At 51.3% G+C, this 13,445-nt stretch overlaps 2 long non-coding RNA genes across 2 annotated transcripts; one reads left to right on the forward strand and one right to left on the reverse strand.

Moving 5' to 3' along the window:
* The first annotated feature begins 3,032 nt into the window (after positions 1-3,032).
* On the forward strand, positions 3,033-7,966 carry LOC120747888 (uncharacterized). Its single transcript, XR_005699228.2, has 4 exons — positions 3,033-3,447; positions 5,153-5,236; positions 6,195-6,389; positions 7,633-7,966. It is a non-coding gene; the product is annotated as an uncharacterized LOC120747888 (long non-coding RNA).
* A 4,137-nt stretch (positions 7,967-12,103) lies between these two features.
* LOC120747889 (uncharacterized) lies at positions 12,104-13,188 on the reverse strand. The gene is made up of 3 exons (XR_005699229.1): positions 13,030-13,188; positions 12,568-12,681; positions 12,104-12,383 (listed from the first exon to the last, which is right to left on the reverse strand). It is a non-coding gene; the product is annotated as an uncharacterized LOC120747889 (long non-coding RNA).
* Positions 13,189-13,445: the final 257 nt, after the last annotated feature.

Here is a 13,445-nt window from a genome sequence, read left to right on the forward strand (position 1 = left end):
TGGGAAAAAACTGGGAAAAAAATGGGGGAGAAATGGGAAAATAATGGGGGAAAAAATGGGGGAAAATAATGGGGGAAAATGTGAAAAAAACAGGGAAAATAAATGGGAAAAGAGGGGGCAAAGGGGGAAAAAAAGGGGGGGGAAGGGAAATGGGGGGTGGAAAAAAAAGGGGGGGTGGAAAAAAAAGGGGGGGGTGAGAAAAAAAGGGGGGGTGAAAAAAGGGGGGGGGTGAAAAAAGGGGGGGGTGAAAAAAGGGGGGGGTGAAAAAAGGGGGGGTGAAAAAAGGGGGGGGAAAAGGGGGGGGGGGAGAAAAGGGGGGGGAGAATAAGGGGGGGGAGAAAAGGGGTGGGAGAAAAGGGGGGGGAAGAACGGGGGAGAAAAGGGGGGGAGGAAAAAGGGGGGGGGGGAAGAAGGGATAAAAGGGGGGGGAAGAAAAGGGGGGGGAGAAAAGGGGGGGGAGAAAGAAAAGGGGGGCGGAGAAGGGGGGAGAAAGAGAAGGGGGGGAGGAAAAGGGGGGGGGGAGAAAAGGGGGGGAGAAAAGGGGGGGGAGGGAAAAGGCGGGGGGAGGAAAAGGGGGGGAGAAAGAAAAGGGGGGAGAAAAGGGGGGTGAGGAAAGGGTGGGGAGAAAAGGGGGGGAGAAAAGGGGGGGGAGGAAAAGGCGGGCTGGGCGAATACGAAAGGGAAAAAAGAAAAAGGGGGGGGGAAAAGGGGGGGGGAAAAGGGGGGGAAAAAAGGGGGGGAAAAAAGGGGGGGGAAAAAGGGGGGGGAAAAAGGGGGGGGGAAAAAGGGGGGGGAAAAAGGGGGGGGAAAAAGGGGGGGGAAAAGGGGGGGGAAAAAGGGGGGGGAAAAAGGGGGGGGAAAAAAGGGGGGGGGGGAAAAAAGGGGGGGGAAAAGGGGGGGGTAAAAAAGGGGGGGTAAAAAAGGGGGGGGGGGGGGAAAGGGGTGGGAAAAGGGGGGGGGAAAGGGGGGGGAAAAGGGGGGGGAAAAGGGGGGGGGAAAAGGGGGGGGAAAGGGGGGGGAAAAGGGGGGGAAAAGGGGGGGGAGAAAGGGGGGGGAGAAAGGGGGGGGAGAAAGGGGGGGGAGAAAGGGGGGGGGGAAAAGGGGGGGGAAGAGGGGGGGGAAAGAGGGGGGGAAAAGAGGGGGGGAAAAGAGGGGGGGAAAAGAGGGGGGGAAAAGAGGGGGAGGGAAAAGGGGGGGGAACGGGGGGGAAAAAAGGGATTGGGGAAAAGGGGGGGGGAAGGGGGGGAAAATTGATTGGGGAAAAATGGGATTGGGGAAAATGGGATTGGGAAAAAGGGATTGGGAAAAATGGGATTGGGAAAAACGGGATTGGGAAAACTGGGATTGGGAAAAACGGGATTGGGAAAAATGGGATTGGGAAAAACGGGAAGAAAAGTGGGGAAAATGGGAAAAATGGGATGGGAGTAGGGAAAATGGGGGGAAAAGTGAGGAAAAATAGGGAAAATGGGAAAAATGAGGGGAAAGCAGGAAAAACTAAGAGGAAGATGGGAAAAATGGGATGGGAAAACGGATTAAAAGAGTTGGGAAGGGGTAAAAAAAACAGGGAGAAACTGGGAAAAATGGGGGAAAAACTGGGGAAAACTGGGCTGGGATAAGAGAAAATGGGACAGGAAGGAGCTGGGATGGGGAAAATTGGGAAAAATAAGCAGGAAAATAGGAATTGTTGGATTTTTTGGGATGTTCCCAACAAACTCATGGGGAGCTGCTCCGAGGCCCCAATCTGGAGGAAGATCCCGAGGGACGGAGAGTCATGGATGGTGCTGGGAAAAGCAGGAAAAATGGGAATTTTGGAGGGGTCTCTCGAGGCTGGGAGCCCCTGGAGAGGAGAAAATTAGGGAGCTGGAGACGCAAAATTAACTTGGGAAAAAGGGAAGGATCCTAAAATTCCCTCAAAATGAGAAAAATGAGGGGTGGGATCTGGAAAATTCCCTCAAACTGGAAAATGAGGGGTGGGATCTGGAAAATTCCCTCAAAACTGGAAAATGAGGGGTGGGAGCCTCAAAATTCCCTCAAAACTGGAAAATGAGGGGTGAGATCCTCAAAATTCTCTCAAAACTGAAAAATGAGGGGTGGGGTCCTCAAAATTCCCTCAAAACTGAAAAATGAGGGGTGGGATTCTCAAAATTCCCCCAGGGAAAAAGGGAAGGATCCCAAAATTCCCTCAGAAGGGAAAAATGAGGGGTGAGATCTGGAAAATTCCCTCAAAACTGAAAAATGAGGGGGTGGGACACCCAGAATTCCCTCAGGGAAAAGGGAAGGATCCCAAAATTCCCTCAAAACTGAAAAATGAGGGGTGGGATCCTGCAATCCCCTCAGGTCACAACTGGGGGGGGCGGTGTGTGAATGAAGCTCCTCCCTCACAGTTTTGGGGTGAAAAATCCAGAAAAAATTCCCTTAAAAAAACCTCCAACCTTCCTGGATAACACTGAGGGGCCTCTCAAACCCTCACAAACTTTAATTTGAGGGCTGGAGGTGAACTCCCTCCCTCACAAACCACCCCCGGAATGAGGGCAGTGAAGCTCCCCCTCATAACGCCCCCCTGCTCCCACTGAGGGAGGGGCTCGGAACCTCTCAGCTCCCCAAACCCCTCCTCAAGGAACCTACCAAACCCCCATGCACCCCTCCCTCACCCTGGCGGGGCTGAAAATCCCGAAAATCCTCAAAAACTCCCCCCAAAAAACCCCGCGCGAACCCCAACACCTCACGCGCGCCTCGCTTCGCCCCAAAAGAAAATGGCGGCCGGGACGCGCCCGCGCCTCGGGGGGCGTGGCCACGCAGCGTCACGTGACCCAGATGGGCGGGGTGGGCGCGGTTTCACCGGTCACGTGACTCTCGGTGCCAAAACCGCGGCGGGGCCGCTCCGGGAAAGGAGGGGATCCCTAAAAAACCCCAAATCTGGGAATTCTGAGGGGGAATTTGGGATTTGGAGGGGCCTGGAGGGGTTTAGAGGGGCCGGGAGGGGTCAGGGAGTTTGGGGGGGGGCTGTAGGGGGGTCGGGGGATCCCCGTAGATTCGGGGTCTCCTATAGAATCGGGGTTCCTAAAAACCCCCAAAATCTGGGAATTCTGAGGGGGAATTTGGGATTTGGAGGGATCTGGGGGGGGGTCTGGATCCCATTCTCGATCCCAAATCCCATTCCTGGCCCCTTTCCCCCACCCAAATTCCATTCCCAGCCCTGACCCCATTCCCAATCCCAAAAAATCCTGGTGCCACTCACATTCCCGATCCCAAATCCCAAACTCTGCCCCCCGGGGCGGAGCCGGAGACAAAAGGGAAAAAGTTTTGTGGGGCAGAGAAGGATCAGAAACTTCAGGAGAACCTTTGGGAATTCCGGGGAGGTTTTTGGGAATTCCGGGGAGTTTTTTTGGATCGCCGGGAATCCCCGGCCAGAGCCGATCCCGGGATGTGGAGCTGAGCGAGGCCACGGTGAGAAAGGGGATCGGGAATGGGGAAAAATCGGGAATTGGGAGGGAAAACAGGGAATTCGGGGATGGAAAACAGGGAATTGGGGGAGAGAAAACAGGGAATTGGGGGAGAGAAAACAGGGAATTCGGGGAGGGAAAGAGGGAATTCGGGGATGGAAAACAGGGAATTCGGGGAGGGAAAGAGGGAATTGCGAAAGAGGGAGCTCGGGAGGGAAATCAGGAATTGGGAAAGAGGGAATGGGCGGGTGCAAAAATCGGGAATTCGGGGAGGGAAAATAGGGAATTGGGGGACAAAGCTGGGAATTGGGGACACAGGCACTGGGATTTTGGGGATACAGGACAGGGATTTTGGAGTACAGCACTAGGATTTTTGGGATCCAGCACTGGGAATTTGTGCTGGCACTGGGATTTTTGGGATCCAGCACTGGGATTTTTGGGATCCAGCACTGGGAATTTGGGATCCAGCACTGGGAATTTGTGCTGGCACTGGGAATTTTGGGATCCAGCACTGGGATTTTGGGATCCAGCACTTGGGATTTTGGGATCCAGCACTGGGAATTTGGTGCTGTCACTCCGTTTCCAGGCCAGCGTTTGGTGACACCGGGATTCGTCCCCTTCTTTCTGCCGTGACCCCTGCGTGTCCCCAGGCCGCTGTGCCTCTGTCTGTCCCTCTGTCTGTCCCTCTGTGCCTCTGTCTGTCTGTGCCTCTGTCAGACCCCTCCTGTCCCTCTGTCTGTCCATCCCTGTCTGTCCCCTCCCTGTCCCCCGTCCCCCACCATATCCGTGTGTCCATCCCGTGTCCCTGTGTCCCCGTGTCTGTCCCCGTGTCCATCCCTACATCTGTCCCGTGTCTGTGTCCCCGTGTTCGTCTGTGTATCCATGTGTCCATCCTGTATATCCCTGTGTATCCCCATGTCCATCCCTGTGTCCATGTGTCCGTGTGTCCGTGTATCTGTGTATCCCTGTCCCCGTGTCCATGTGTCCTCGTGTCTGTGTGTCCGTGTCACGGGACGCGCCCGTTCCCGCGCTGTCTCCGTCCGTCCCGTGTGTCCCCGTGTCTGTGTGTCCATGTCCCAGGACACGCCCGTTCCCGCGCTGTCTCCGTCCGTCCCCGCTGGGAGCGGCGCTGGCGCTCGGAATCGCCCTGGGCCTCGCCCCTGGGGCTGCTGGGGGCGACCTTCCGCCACAGGGGAGAGAGAATTCCTGGGAAAACAATGGGAAAAACACCGGGGAAACACCGGGAAGCACAGGAAGAACACAGGGAAAACCCTGGGATAGGCCAGGAAAACACCGGGAAAACACTGGGAAACACCGGGAAACACCCGGGAGAACACTGGGAAAACACTGGGATAGACTGGGGACACACCGGGAAAACACTGGGAGAGCACTGGGGAAACAATGGAAAAACACCGGAATTCCTGGGAAACCCCTGAGAATTCCTGGGAAAATCCCCAAATTCCCAGGAAAACGATGGGGAAATCAAAAAAATTCCTGGGAAAATCCCCAAAAATTCCTGGGAAAATTCAAAAAATTCCAGGGGGAAAACCCTGAAAAATTCCTGGGAATAACCTGAAAAATTCCCAGGAAAACACTGAAAAATTCCTGGGAAAATCTTGAAAATTCCTGGGAAACCCCCCTGAAATTCCTGAGGGAGGGGCTCCCCTATTCCTGGGAAAACCCTGAAAAATTCCAGGAAAAATCTTCAGGGAAAATCTCAGAATTCCAGAGGGAGAGGTTCCACAGTTCCAGGGAAAATCCCAAAACTCTGAGGAAAGCTCTGAAAATTCCAGGTAAAAATCCCCAAATTCCAGAGGGAGGGGTTCTGCAATTCCAGGGAAAAACCCCCACATTCCTGGGAAAATCCCCCAAATTTCAGGAAAATCTCAACATTTTGGGGGAAAAACCTGAAAATTCAGGGAAAATCCCAGAATTTCAGGGAAAATCTCAAAATTCTAGGGAAAATTCCCAAAACTCCATGGAAAATTGTCATCTGGGGACAAATCCTGGGATTTTGGGTACAAATCTCTGGATTTTGGATACAAATCTCTGGATTTTGGGTACAAATCCTGGGATTTTGGGTACAACTGTCATGATTCCAATGGGGTTTGGGAGCCAATATCACGATATAAATTTAAGATATCAAGATTGGGACGGGAAATAACCAGGATTTTGAGTACAAATCCAGGGATTTTGGATACAAATCCCAAAATTTCTGGTCCAAATCTCTGGATTTTGGGTACGAATCCTGGGATTTTGGGTGCAACTGTCACGATTCCAATGGGGTTTGGGAGCCAATATCGCGATATAAATGTAAGATACCGAGATTAGGACAGGAAATCTCAGGATTTTGGGGACACATCTCCGGATTTGGGGTACAGCTATCACGATTCCAATGGGGTTTGGGAGCCAATATCGCGATATAAACGTAAGATATCAAGATCAGGACAGGAAATACCAGGATGTAGAGGAAGAATCTCTGGATTTTGGATACAAATCCCAGGATTTGGGGTACAACTATCACGATTCCAATCATGATATAAACGTAAGATATCGAGATCAGCATAGGAAATACCAACGATTTCGAGTACAAATCCTGGAATTTCGTGCCCAAATCCCGGAATTCCACGCCCAAATCCCGGGATTTCACCCCCAAACCCCGCCATCCCTCCGGCTCTCCGGTGCCCGTGTCGCGATATCGCCGGGCCGTCGGCGCCGTGCCGGCCGCGCACGCGCGTGGTTTTCCTGCAGACGCACGAGCCGGGCGGCGGCAGCGCGGTGAACGTCCTGTCGCGATCCGGGGAATCGCCACGGCCGCGCTTCGCCTCCCCCGCCGGGAGCAGTTCGGATCCCCGGAGCCGTTCCGGGCCCAGAGTGTCCGCGGATTCCGGCCCGGGGGGAGAAATTCCATCTGCTCTGCACCACCGGCGCTTCCAGCTGGGCGAGGTGGGGAAAAACGGGAATTCTGGGGGAAAACGGGAATTGTGGGGGAAAAAAATGGGAATTCTGGGGGAAAACGGGAATTGTGGGGGAAAAACGGGAATTTGGGGGAAAAATGGGAATTCTGGGGGGAAAACGGGAATTCTGGGGAAAAATGGGAATTCTGGGGAAAAATGGGAGGTGGGTTCTGGCCGGGAGGGGAGAAATTGGATCTGCTCTGCACCACATGCGCTTCCAGCTGTCCGAGGTAGGGAAAAATGGGATAATTGGGAAGAAAAATGGGAATTCTGGGGGGAAAAAGGGGAATTCTGGGGGGAAAAAGTGGAGTTTGGGAAAAAAAAACAGGAGTTCTGGGAAAAAAATGAGAGTTTTGGGTGGAAAAAATGGGAATTTGGGGGGAAAAATGAGAATTCTGGGAAAAAATGGGAATTCTGGGAAAAAAACCCAGGAATTCTGGGAGGTTGGAGTCATTGGATCTGCTCTGCCACCACATGTGCTTCCAGCTGGCTGAGGTGGGGAAAAAATGGGAATTCTGGGGGAAAAAAATGGGAATTTTTGGGGAAAAAATGGGAATTTGGGGGGGAAAATGGGGTTTGGGGGTTTTTTTCGAATTTTTTGCAATTTTGGGGGGATTTTTTTTTTTTTTAACTTTTGGGCATTTTAGAATTTTAGAGTAAATTTTAAAAAAAGAAAAATCCAGAAAAAATTGGGGGAAAAAAAAGGAAAAAAACTAAAAATTCCAAGAATATTACATCAAAAATCGGGGAAAAAATAAAAAAGTAATCAGAAAAATCAAAAAAGCCTAAAAAAATTAAAAAAAACCAGGAAAAAAATCTAAAAAAAAATTCTGGAAAAAAAATCCGAAAAAATCAGGAAAAAAATCAGGAAAAAAATCCCCCAAAAATCTGAAAAACCTCCCCAAAAAACCTGGGGAAAAAAAAAAATCTGAAAAAAATCAGACAAAAAATTTGAAAAAAAACCCGAAAAAATCTGAAAAAAATCCAAAAAAAATCTGAAAAAACCCCAAAAAAATCCGAAAAGAAACCAAAAAAATCCCAAAAAGAACCCTGAGAAAAATCCCCGAAAAGTAAAAAAAAAAATAACACACACACACAAAAAAAAAATTTAAAAAAATCTGGGGGAAAAAAAAAATCAAAAGAAATTCTGAAAAAAACCCAGGAAAAATCTGAAAAAATTCTGAAAGAACCCCAAAAATTCTCCAAACCCCGTTTTTCCCCGTCTCCTCCAGGTGCAGCGCGTGATGCCAACGACTCCTTCTCCATTGTGCGTGACCCCGGCACCTTGGGCCCGTCGTTCTTCTGTTAAAAACCCCCAAAATGAGAAAAGATCCAAAAGAATTTAAAAAAAAATCTGAAAAAAATCCGGAAAAAACAAGAAAAAATTTGAAAAATTTTGAAAAAAAATCTGAAAAAATCAGGAAAAAATCCTGAAAAAAACCTGAAAAAGTCTGAGAAAAAATCAAAAAATCAGGAAAAAATCCAACACCCCCCCCCAAACAAACAAACAAAAAACCAAAACAAACAAACAAACAAACCTGAAAATTTTTGAAAAAAAACCTGAAAAAAAAATCTGAAAAAACCCGAAAAAAATCTGGAAAAATCAGAAAAAAATCCCCAAAAAATCTGAAAAAAAACCCCAGAAAAAAAATCTGATAAAAATCAAAAAACATTCCAGAAGAAATCTAAAAAAAAAAAAAAAAAAAAATCCCCAAAACCCCCAGAATAACCCCCCGAAGCCCATTTCCCCGTCCGTGTCCCCCAGGTGCAGCGCGCGCTGCCCAACGCCTCCTTCTCCTTCTCCCTGGCGCGCCCCCGGCGCCTCGGGCCCTTCCTCCTTCTCCCGCTCCCGCGCCGCGGCTCCGGCCTTCCGCCGCGCCCGGCCCTCGGCGCCTTCCCGGCGTCCCCCGGCGCCGCTTCCGCCGCGGCCTCCGCGGGAACCGCTGCGCCCGCCGCCCCCGGCGCTTCGACTCGGGCCCGCCGCGGCCGGCGGCTCCGCGGGGAATCCCGGGAATCCCGCGGCGCCCGGAGCGCGTCTCCCGCCGGTGCCGCCGGCCGCCGGCTTCGACGCGTCCCGGTGCCGCCGCGGCGCCGCCTGTGCCGGCCGCGCCGCGCCCTCGGCGTCTTCCCGCACGACGCCCGCTCCCGGCTTCCTCCTCCTCCGGAGCCGCAGCGGGAGCGGCGGCCGGCGCTCGGAATTCCTGGGATCGGGCGCTCCGCTCCCGTTTCAGCCGCAGCTTCCGGCGCCGGGCGCGCCAGGAGGGAGAGGAGCGGCCGCGCCGGGAGGCGGCCGAGATCCGGCGGCGCCGGCAGCGCTGGGCGCGGCGCTGTTGGGAGGGAGGGGCCCGGGGCCGGCGGAGATGATCCCGGAGCCGAGGCCGCGGCCGCTCCAGGCGCCGGGAGGAGCGGGAATCCCGGGATTCGCCCCGCGGGAGGCTTTGGAGGGGCGGGAGAGGGAGATGGGCGAGAGGATGGCGCTGCCGGAGCTGCGCTGCACCGACAGGCTGCGGCACCTGCAGGGTGGGGATGGGGATGGGGGAGAATGGGGAGAATGGGATAATGGGAATAATGGGATAATGGGAATGGGGAGAATGGGAATGGGAATAATGGGGGTGGGGATGGGAACGGGAACTGGACGCTGCGGTGAGGGCACGGGGAGCAGGAAAATCCACAGGGAATTCTGGGAGAATGTGGGGGAAAATCCATGGGGAATTCTGGGGAGTTTTGGAGAGGTTTTGGGGATTTTTTGGCGGTTTTTTAGGTGATTTTTGGGGGATTTTTTTTTTTTTTTTTTTTTGGATCTTTGGGGGACTTTTCTGGGAAATTCTCGGCAATTTTTATTGGTTTGGGGGGATTTTTTGTGGAGATTTTTTTGGGGGGGTTTTTTTTGGAAATTTTTAGCGGTTTTTGGAGATTTTTTTTTTTTGCAATTTTTGAGGATTTTTCTGGGAGTTTTGGGGGGAATTTTTTTGTGGATTTTTAAAAGATATTTTTGTGGGGTTTGGGGGGGCAATTTTTGGTGTTTTTGGGGGGGATTTTTCAGTGATTTTTTTGGAATTTTAGGGGGGTTTTTTTGGGATATTTCAGGGATTTGGGGGGGAAATTTTTGGTCTGGGGCCATCCTCTCTGTGCCTCAGTTTCCTTCCCAGGAATCGGGGTGGCTCCCTCAGAAATCCCAGGAATTTTGGGAATTTTCTCACCGGGAAATCCTCCTGCCGCCGGCCAGCTCCTGTGCCTGGAGTCCCTTCCCGTGCTGGCAGTACAAGCTCCCTCTTGCCTCCAGCCCAATGCCTGCCTGCACCTTGGGCTGCCTTTGCCAGCTCTCTTTTTCCAAGCGTTTGACTCCCAGGCTCCTGCCCTGATGTGCGGAGAGAAGACTCTATAACTCACAGAGTGCTTCTGAGAGTAGGTATGAATTTATTCAGCGCTGAGGTGCATGGGGATAACTCCTCAAAGACATGCACCCCTGGGAGCTTTGTTTCTCCCTTTTTATCTCTACAAACTCGGGTTATACTGATACACCTAATACATATTCATTTCCTAACCCCGCCTGTCCCCGCTTCGTATTAAAATTAGTTCCACGGCTATCTGCGGCTGCGCACTGCTCCTTATTGATCACTCTGGTGGTCGTCGGGGGTCTTTGGGGATGAAGCACATAGTCATCCTCTGAGTTGAACTTTTCACCTTGTCTCCTTGCACATGCTCTTTTGTTCTTTTGGCCATCTTCCAAGCTTCTGTATCATGTTTCCCGGTTTTGGGGCCCAAAGAACGAGTAGATAATCAGTACCAGGTGAGCATAACAGTGACCAGAGCCCTAAAGGAGGAATTTAGAAGACCCACTGGGGCCAGAGAGAGAAGATTGATCTGCTGGGGGAATTGAAACTAATATGTAACAGTCTGGTGCTTTTAAGGAACAGTTCTCTGTTAATATAGTGTGCTCTTGGCCCAATGCCAGGCACCCTTGCTTTATTTTCTCTGTCTCAGATGGTTAGAAAACCTCTTTTAATCAGTGTCAATGTTTCTCACCACATCTACTTAAACTAACAATAAATTAAGCTGATTCTCTCCCCACCGAGGCAGTTCTGCAATGAAGCAGCAGTGTGTCACGGTGCTAAATAAGAATATGGCATTGCCTATAATGTTCACTGCTGCAAAGTGTATCAGTACACAGCAAGGCAGACGGGGTTATCACAGTTATTCCTCCCCTCCCCTCCCTGGACATCCCATTGTCTCCTCTGCTGAAGACACAGACTATGAAAACCAGGCAAGGTTGCTCCCGATTTTTCTTCTCCCACAGCACTTGTTAGGCACCATGGTTTTTCAAAGGACTGCTTGTGCCTCTCCCCAGCTTGCTTCTTGCTCATTCTACAAAGAAGGGGATCTGCAGGAGTTTCAGGCATGTGAGTGCCTGATCTCTCTTTCCCTCTGAAGGCTCTGCCTCCCAAAGCCCTGGTTCCCTGCTGTGCTTTGCCATGAGAGCCATTCAAGCCCCAAACACAAGGGCAGTGGGCTCCAACTGCAAAGCCTCTCTTTGCACTGGGATTGCTTTTACCCTGCAGCCTCCATGGGCAGGGGCTCTGTGGGAGCAGGGGCCATCCCAGCCTGACCTGGACACAGAGGCAGGAAAAGGAGCAGATCCTGCTGCCTCCTGCTCCTGCTGATCCTGGCAGCAACTCCCCTGCCAGTTCCTGCAGGGAACTGCACACCAAGGGCTTCCAGCATTGTGGTGGCTGTGAGAACTTGCTGCTTCCCAGTTCTCCACCATCCCTCTGGATTCTGGAGCATCTCAGCACCAGTGTCCCTGGCCCTTCCTTCATCCCCTTGCTGCAGCAGTCACAGTCACTGCTGCCTCCCCCTTGCTGCAGCTCCTTTGCCAAAGTGCTGCCAAAGGCAGCGGAGCTGGCTCAGGATCCCTGTTGGCTTCTGGGCTCCAGGATGACCTTCAGAGGGACCCTTGGAGCGCTTCCCAAAGAGCTGCCTGTGGCCATGGGGGCTGGATTTGTCCTCCCTGGGTGGCTCTGGTTGCAGTTCTAAGCTCCGTGGAGTCCCAGAGTTTTCTCACCAGGCCTTTTGCAGCGAGTTCTTGGCCAAGGTGTGGCTCTGCTGCCATCCCAAATCTGCGCTTGCCTTGCCCAGCCTGAGTGCAGGTGGGGCATGTGCTGGGCATGGCTGGAGAATTCCATGGCCAAAATCCTCCAGCATTTCCATCTGCTCATTGCTCTGGATAGCACAAATCACAAAACACCCGTCGCAGTTGACAATTGTAATTTCTTGCAGATTGCTACAGCTGCACTGCTGATCAACAAATACACAAGAAATGAGTTAACATGAAAAATGTCATTTATTACAAATTGCTACACCCACGCTGACAATATAGATCTATGCCGATCTCAATTTAAGTTAAAAAAGGAATTTATTAGATTTCTACAACAATGCTATGTAAATATATACAAATACCAACTTCAGTTAACAAAAACTTAATTTATTGCTAACAATACTACAACTTACTATACACAAAGATCAATTAGGTGTTTAACAACTTAATTTATTACATATTACTATAAGCTTAAGCCCATCTATGAATACAAAAATATCAGTATCTCTGTCTAAATAGCTCTCTACCAAGAACTCAATCTATACAATTATACAACTGTACTTCCCAATATGTGTTTAAAGAAAGGTATACATATATAACCACCTCCATATACAGAAGTAAATAGAGAATAAATACTACATATTATATACAATATATATATAAATAGATACATAAACTATTTGTGAATAGGTAACTGTACCCAGCCATCTGCAAATATATCCATCCATCAATACAAATATACAGTCATAAATCTCCTAAGTCCATATATCTTTAAACAGAATTCTAAACAGAGAGATTTCAGCTGCCCAGTCTTCAAAGCTTTTCTTTCCGTGCTTGCTTCCTCCTGTGCAGAGCAGCTCTCCTGGACAGGGACAGCAGATGGCACATCTGGGAAGCAAAGGGAACACTGAGTCAGGATCGGGAGGTTTCCCTTGGCAGCACCGGCCCTTCAGTCAGGGAAAATCTCAGTGCTTCCCCAGGAGGCTTAGAAAGAAAATGTTTGGCCAAAGCCCAGGGCCAAAGCCCACACCATCCTCACCCCCACCCTGCCTCTCCGGCCCTGTGGCCTCACCCAGGCTCTGGGCTGGCAGCAGCAGCTCCCTGTTCACTGCTGGAGCTGGCGGCCTTCAGCTTCTCCCTGCTGGCTCCTGTCGGTCTCCGCCTGTCCTCAAGGTCCTCAGGGCAGCTGTGGCAAAGGTGGAGGCTCTGGAATTGGTTCCAAGGCCTGGCAGAGCTGCAGTCCCGGAGCCCTCTGTGCTCCCTGCTGGCCCCCTCCATCCCCTCAGCCCCACCTGTCCCCTGGCAAAGCCCCGGCCCCCTTCAGTCTCTTCAGCCCCCCACAGTCCTCTCACCCCACTCAGTCCCTTCAGACCCATCCCGTCCCCTTAGAGCCACCACCCCCTCACCTCAGTGCCACTTCCCTGTCACCTCAGGGCCCCCATCGCCCTCTGCTCCCCCACAGCCCTCAGTCCCCCAGCAGCTCAAGGTCACCGTCCCTGCAGCGTCAGCGCCTCCTCAGCCCCCTCAGTCTCACCGTCCTTCAGCAGCTCCTCAGGGGACAGCGCCTGGGGCCAGCGGCAGCTCCCAGCGCTCCAGGGACACCCGGGGCTGCAGCTGCTGCTCCGCCCGGCCCGGCCAACAGCTCGGACCCAGCACAGGGACAGGGGACAGCGAGGGCACAGGGGGAAAAGCACAAAGGGAGACAGGGAAAGGGGTTAAAAACTAGTCTATACCTATACAGACCTAAACACCCATGTACAAAACTATATACATTTATAAAAATAACTATATATATATATATACATGTAACTGTCTACATAGATAGATATAACTATGTATAGCTATAAATATAACTATACATACATGATTATAACTATAGAAATCTAAATATATATATAATTTTACATCTAAAGGTCTATAACTATATAGGCACTTAAAGACAACTATAAA

Source organism: Hirundo rustica, unplaced genomic scaffold (assembly GCF_015227805.2).
Source record: "Hirundo rustica isolate bHirRus1 unplaced genomic scaffold, bHirRus1.pri.v3 scaffold_274_arrow_ctg1, whole genome shotgun sequence".
NCBI classification, from domain to species: domain Eukaryota; kingdom Metazoa; phylum Chordata; class Aves; order Passeriformes; family Hirundinidae; genus Hirundo; species Hirundo rustica.